This window comes from Penaeus japonicus, unplaced genomic scaffold (genome assembly GCF_977035675.1).
Source record: "Penaeus japonicus unplaced genomic scaffold, GWHDUDI00000001_assembly GWHDUDI00000027, whole genome shotgun sequence".
NCBI lineage: Eukaryota > Metazoa > Arthropoda > Malacostraca > Decapoda > Penaeidae > Penaeus > Penaeus japonicus.
Window position 1 is genome coordinate 21568452 of NW_028234429.1, and position 7500 is coordinate 21575951.

At 43.0% G+C, this 7500-nt stretch overlaps 1 protein-coding gene and 1 long non-coding RNA gene across 15 annotated transcripts in view; one reads left to right on the forward strand and one right to left on the reverse strand.

The window, feature by feature from the left end:
- The window catches only part of ZnT63C (solute carrier family 30 member 1), a 178378-nt gene that overhangs the window by 24469 nt on the left and 146409 nt on the right, over nucleotides 1-7500 (reverse strand). For 2 of the 12 annotated variants that reach the window (XM_086552758.1, XM_043014402.2), the window contains exon 1: nucleotides 4478-4592. The exons of the other annotated variants lie outside the window; for them this stretch is intronic. The gene's annotated coding sequence lies outside the window, so the exon portion shown is untranslated. Of the gene's footprint in view, nucleotides 1-4477; nucleotides 4593-7500 lie in introns of those variants that run through there. 12 annotated transcript variants of the gene reach the window in all.
- The window catches only part of LOC147468625 (uncharacterized), a 51980-nt gene continuing 48986 nt past the window's right edge, over nucleotides 4507-7500 (forward strand). The window contains exons 1-2 of one of the 3 annotated variants that reach the window (XR_015192378.1): nucleotides 4516-4637; nucleotides 6008-6279. This is a non-coding gene — a long non-coding RNA (uncharacterized LOC147468625). Of the gene's footprint in view, nucleotides 4638-6007; nucleotides 6280-7500 lie in introns of those variants that run through there. The other 2 variants (XR_015192379.1, XR_015192380.1) reach the window with 2 other exon arrangements.

Genomic DNA, 7500 nt, shown 5'->3' on the forward strand with positions numbered 1-7500 from the left:
GTTTGTCTATGTGTCTGTCTGTCTGTCTGTCTTTCTGTCTGTTAGTCAGTCAGTCTGTTAGTCAGTCAGTCAGTCAGTCAGTCAGTCAGTTTGTCTATGCGAATGTGTGCGCATATGTGCATACGAGCGTGTGTGTGTCTCTCATACACGGAAACACCTCCCCTTTGTCTCCGTCCATTACAGATTGCAATCCAAGGTCCGCACAAAAATATACACATACATAAACACACACAAAAATTTGATCCTATCATCCGTATATTGACAGACCATCAAAAAGCGCAAGGAAAGAACCGACCTAAATTCCAAATGAATTCCACGCAACACGCCATGGTCGCATGATTTTGAATATGCCCGTGACAAAAAAATATATATATATATAAATTCATCCTACTTGCAAAGACGTTTCCTTTATATCTATTTAATTTTCTTTTCATTTGTTTCGGATTATCTCCATCCACGCGAATACAATTCATTTCCGCTGAATGATTAATAAACTTTCATAACAAATCGATTTCGGTAATGTTTATGTCAGTCACGTTTTCTATGCTCGTTTCATCTGTAAAAAAAATATGACCATTATCTTTTCTTTGTCTTTATTCAAAACATAAAAACCAACGGGTGTCTATTCCTTTGTCTCTGGTTACATCATATCCAATCATAACCTGTGCCCATCCGACTCCATTAATATCACACCCAATTAATTATCACCTTCTCTTACTTCTTTGTATTCATACTGAATTACCCCCCGTACTTTTATTTGTATTTTTGTCATCATATCATAGCCAATTACCCTCTGTGGTTATCTTTTTCTTCTACTTTTTTTTTTTGTATTACACATATTGCCTCTGCTTTCACCTCCTCTTTTCGATTCCCCTCGTCCATCCTTCCGGATCATATACACAGAAAATTGCCAAGGACTCTTTTCTCTCTACCTATCTCATCTGTTTGCTGTATCACCAAGGCTAAAGTGACTTGCAAGAACAACAAAAAAAACTTTAAATGTGTAAAACAAAAAACTTTAAAATATAAAATGAAAAGATACATACAGTAGACTGAATACTCGACCGAAATTTCGAAATCAAATGAGGCGGGGTCTTAGCATCACCTTAACGACCTGTTTGAGACATTCCTGGCCAGCCTGTGGAATGCCGGGGAACTGGCGAAGCCGATGGCGGTAGTGTGAATGAGTGAGGGAGTGAGGGAGGAAAGAGACAAAAATAGAGAGAAAGGGTGAAAAGGGGAGAAAAAGGGAGAGAAAAAGACAACGAGAGAGAAAGAGAGAGAAAGAGAGAAAGAGAGAGAGAGAGAAAGAGAGAGAGAGAGAGAGAGAGAGAGAGAGAGAGAGAGAGAGAGAGAGAGAGAGAGAGAGAGAGAGAGAGAGAGAGAGAGAGAGAGAGAGAGAGAGAGAGAGAGAGAGAGAGAGAGAGAGACTGACAGACAATGTAAGGGGTAAGTACCTACCCACACACCTGACATGAGCACCCAAAAAAAAACTGTTAACTAATCAGGACGAATAATGCTAAACTCAGATACATCCACGCATCTGTACAGCCTGTAGACACTGTATGAATGCAAATGGCCAGATCAGCTGCATACCCAAGCATCTGTGTAGTGATCAAAAGATGTGTTTTTCTATTCACTAACCATTAAAAAGTTATCCGGCATCCTCTCGCATTAACGCCAGGATCACTTCAAAAATGACTGTGCGATACACATAGCCAAAACACGCCAAGGACAGCAGTACGCTATGCATGATCAAACGGGTCACTTACAACAGAAAATTCAAAACCTCATATCAAACGCAAAGGCAAGCAACACACGCAAAGCAAAGTTAACAGTTTCTTTTTTTTCAATAACAGCACCCAGAGACATGGGTCATCATGTAGTGATGTGCTTCGCCCCAGCCATCCCTCTAGGGGAATATACACGAGTTCCCCCTTTTATCACCACCGGCGCCAAGAGATGGCGCTGCCCTGGAGGGCCTACTACTTGCTCCCTCTCTGGAAGGAGGGACAAACTAGCCGGGTCGACTGGCGATCTGGAGCCTGGTATTGTCTGCACAGATCTCAGGTGTTTTGTCTCTTTTATAAAAGCAAAAATCCATCTCCTGTGGCAGAGTGAGTGGACCGACCTCACCATAACCAACAAAAACAAAGAAAAAATTGAAATGTGGGACACAGCCTACAGAAGAAACAGAAGGGAGGAGGTGGTGTTGGCCCGACTGAGGGTCAATGCCACAAGACTTACCCACCTCACTCCCTACATTGAAAAAACATTCCCTCCACAGTGTGACCAATGTCAGAGATATTTATCAGTGGCACACTTTTTAATATCCTGTCAACAACACCAAAACAAAAGACAGAATATAATAAATTATTTTCAAATTAAAAACATCGAATTGAATATTAAAAATCTTCTATCTGATAATGAAAAAATAATTAGTAAAGTAATCACTTTTTTAAAGGAGACAAAACTTTATGACCTTATATAGATTGATAAAATAGAATGGAATCATTGGCTTAATAACCTTGGCCTGTGCCGCTGGTTGATAGCTAATAAATCCAACAAGCAAGCAAGGATCGTCAGCAGATGGCCACTTGCACATGAGATATTAGCTCGGCAATCCACTGCTCACAACCTGTGCCCTTTTGGCACTTGCTGTCTTGTTCTTTGATTTTTATCGCTGAATTTTATTGTATTTTGATTGTTTTTAAAGGGTTGCGGCCATAGATAAATTCATGGCCCGGCCAAAGAGAATACATTTGAATATGCAAGGAGGAGAGACCTTTTGTTCTTTGTGTCGAAATAATAACTAATAAATGATCGGAACTATTTTATATTTTTCAAGTCCTTAATTTGTAAAACCTGAAATAAGAATGTTTGCCTGACTCTAGCCACGCCTGCTCGGCAATGTCCTGTGTAGGAACTTTTTCTTTCCACATACAAACTGACATACACTCATACACATACATAACATACATTTTACACGTCTTCGACTGTCTCGCACATACACGGGTGCTGATCCCTTATCAGCTGGTGGCAGCCTACCCCTACACAGGACAAGGATTCACGTTACCATGGATTCAATCGGGATTTTACTTTAGGGCAAGGAAATGTCTCGGGGAATCACTACAATCAAACATTATGATGTTACAGCTTCAAGTGTGCTTACTTGCATAATAATCTTATATTTTTTTTCGAAATTCATATACACTAACATCTTGGCCGAGCTATTGCAATATCTGACACTGCACATTCAAGTGCTAGGAAATTTCCTCTTGTAGTTTATCTCATGATTACGAGTGTGTTCTCCAGAGGCTTTTCTTCTCTCTCCCCTTCTCTTTTCCCTTAACTTACATTTTTTTCTGTCTCTCGCTACTCCTCGCTCTTTTCTTTCTTCTTTCCATACACATTAATGAGCACCTGACTACTTTTGCAGTTTATTCAATGTATCGTATATCATAACAGGAATAGATCACAAATACACATTTTGAAGTATCGCACAGGCATACAAAAACTGTAGTTTCCACACACTACAAAACACGTACAAACAAACATCAAACTCAGTAAATATACGCCCTCACACTTTCTCTCTAGTCGAGTCGCCGCGAAACAATGAAAAAACAAAACAAAAATAACCTTAGACAATATCTTGACATTCGTTTCTAACACACCTGGAGACCTCCCGCACGCACTTATACACTCACGTAAGTCACGAAGAGCCTTCATGCACTCTCTGAGTTGTAATACACGAATGTCTGCACGGACCGACGCACGAACCTATGATTTCCGGCAAACGACTTTCTCTAATGAGAAAAAGTGGATTGTACCCTGCAGTGTGGAGGCAAACACGCATCTCCATCTTCACGGTGTACGTGATGCATATAGTAAATGCCTGTTGTTCCAATGACCGTTCAACAAAACTTAGTTATCATGATTAGAAAAGTTATATATATATATATATATATATATATATATATATATATATATATATATATATATATATATATAGAGAGAGAGAGAGAGAGAGAGAGAGAGAGAGATGAAGGGAGATGGAGATGGAGATGGAGATGGAGATGGAGATGGAGATGGAGGGAGATGGAGATAGATTGATAGATAGATAGACACACACATACACACACACACACACACACACACACACACACACACACACACACACACACACACACACACACACACAGAGCGTACATATGACAACTGCTTCAAAGCAACTTCAGAAAATATGATACGTGTCTGAACACAGATATTCTAGAAGATACGTGTATACGTGGGTTTGTATCACCCATTGGCGAGTCGCAACGCGCTCCCTGGCTACACGTAGAGCATCCCTGCAACGTGACGAACAGGGAGATGACATGGCAAGGTTAAGAACACGACCGACTCGCGTGGCGACCGAGTGACGTGTGATCCGGGGTGCCGTGTGGAACACGGCCAGCGGATCTCTCGAAGCACGTACCCTTCCCTCTTCAGCGCTCACTGCGACCACCTCCGCGACTTCTCTGCCACCCGTTACTGCCGCCGCCAAGCCCGGAATGCCGTGTCTGGAGCGAGGGAGGGGGATCTGGCACAAGGATCAGGATGGAATTAATGAGGGAGCTGCTTCACGGACAAGCCAGGTGAGTGGCCGTGAGTCTGCATGGCACTTTGTCCTCATTACTTACGAAAAATATGCGATGAGATGAGCGAAAAAAAAAGGTGAGCCCTGCGAGGCCCATTCCCTTTGACACCAGGAGTCACGTGACATGACAGCCTTAAGTGCCGAAGATGCGGGCAAGGAATGTGATACATGGCAGAAACTTGTGTCCGAGTCGTCTCAAGGAAAAGTCCAAGACTTGAGGGTTAGAAATGCCATCGCTGAGGCTTCCATACGGGTGCGGAATAAGCGACGGAGGGACGGCATCCACAAGGGAAGACTAGAAATCGGCATAATAACAGGGTACATCCATCACTACGAGAGGATAATGAAAGACACGCTACGCGGAGATGAAAACACATAACCGCCGAACAAAAACATGAAACGGGAGAAAGACCTTACCCAGAACCCAGAAGCGCTTTCCAGAGCGGGACATACATTACGAAATAATAGCTACACTCTCCCTCCCTCTTTGCTACGCCACATAAAACGCACATATGCTTACGCAAGTTAGCGAGAGAGAGAGAGAGAGAGAGACAAAAAAAAAATCTTGGCTCATATCCTTCTTACATCCTTTGATAGCTCTGTTTTAGATGTAAATTTGGGACGCCTAAAATGATAATTTGGCCGCGCTCTCAAGCCTCGTTAGTTTTGAAGGCCTGCCGGCGTATCTCCTCATCAGAAAACCGTGAGAAGTTATTTCATGGGAAACTAGAATTCTCTTTTTTTTAATAAATACCCTTTCATCTTCTTTCCCCATCTATCTTCCCTCTCCTTTTCTTACCTTTTTTCTTATTGTCTATTTTACAATTGTTTCTTTCCATTTTTTACCTTTTTCCCTCCCTTACCCTCCTTTAACTTCCTTCTCTTATATTTCCAATTCTTATCCCTTCCTCTGACCGTCTGGCATTAAGCTACCAAATGCGGTAAAAGACACATACAAAATGGTATTTACACATCCTCACATTTACGCATTTTAATCACAACGATAAAATTAACTTTAACATAGGTTGGGACTCTGAACCTCCTTCATAAAATGGCAACAATAATATGAAGGCTCGCTTCCAGACCGATATTGCAGATCACAAGTGTGGCGGATCTTTTTCCTATCTCCTTTCCCCGAAGCACGCAGCGCCCGCGCTTTGCGTCATGCTGACGTCACTGACACGTAGCCGTGACGTCATCGCTGCACACGGGCCCCAACCACGGATTCGCTCACAATAAGCTTTCGCAAGTTGGAATGCCCTCATTAGTGCACTGTTATATAAAGGGTATTGTAACCAGATGTAAATGCCCTTATGATGATTGGGAAAATAATGAGAAATAAAATATTTGTAAATCATCTCCTTAAAGGTGAGATGTTGCGCACGGCCCCACGAGGCCGAGGGAGAGCGGTGGACGTCAGCCAAAATACCAGCACGAGGTAGTCATACAACCCTACATTGGGGATCTTCACGGGATCACTGCTACCATGATCACTAAGAAATCAAAATCCATTAAACACCCTGCACTTCAGAATATGCCCCTCCAAAGCGGGGATTTGCTTCCAATTTACTTTTTATGCATCCTTTGTTGGGCTACAAGGAATTAAGCTGCATTCGCTTCAGATTGCTTATTTACTAACATACGTGATAGAAAATAAACATATTTTCTTGTAAGAAAATACAAAAATAATTCCGTTATTAATTAATACAATCATCATTCACAACGAAATCACCGACTGTGACCTGCAAATCGACATGACAACCAACGGTTACCTCCTGTTTTGAATAATCCTTTTTTACTTTCTCATTTTTTTTTTTTTTTTAGTAGCGGAACTCCCAACAATGTTGGTGAGTGCGGTTCCGTGTGTGTGTGCGTCTGTGCGTGTGTCAGTGAGCGTGAACGTTGGTGCCGTGTGCGTGTTTCCTAGTAGCGTTATCCACACGTCACCTCAGGTTCCCGCCGCCGCTGCCGCCGCTGTTGCTGCACACGGCACCTTACTTCAGCCCGCCGTCCGTCGCTACACACGTCTTTGCTACATCTTTGTTTCGTCTGGCGATGCTTTCCTCCCTTTTTTATCCCCCGCCCTTGTACCCATCTCATCCTCTCGTTGTAGGTTAATGAGAAGATATAAACATGTGCGTATAGGAGATAAGAAAATGCGATTCGGTTTATCAGTCGAGTACGGGCTGAGAGGAGCGATCGATTGCGGGAAGTGTCAGGGTAGTGCATAGGGGGGGCCGGGGAGGGTTTGGGGGAGGGGGGACGGAGGAGAGGTTACCTGTATTCGAAACGTGTTTCTATAGAGGGAATACGTACACACTTGATACGATCACAAATGCACACACGTACACACGTACGCTCGTACGCACACACGCACGCACGCCACGCGCTTCCACGAGACACCTCCCATACATCAATACATTTCCCACCACACTGCTAACTTCACTCACAGCTTCCCAGTCTATATTGACAAGCCAGAGTGGTGTATAGAGGGATGTGAAGGCGGATGGGGTATGAATAAGGTTACCTGTATCCAAAACTACACACACAGCTCCCCCACCTTGTGTACAGGTTAAACCCCACCAGTCCGGTAAACATGCACCCTCCTCTAAAGGAAAGGTTAGATTTGGAGGTTTATAAGAAGCCTCTACAGGCACTTGTGCGGATTTTCAAAGGATCTAAACGTGGAACTTCAGGAGAAAAGCCACAGATGGGGAAAAGACAGCTGGGACTCACCCACCAGTCCCCACGTAAAGATGGGGTAAACTAGCAGTATTCTAAGCTGATGTAACGGCCACAGCAGACATAATGTAGAATGACGGTGGTGTCACTTCTAACCAAACGGCGGTCTGACAGATTAA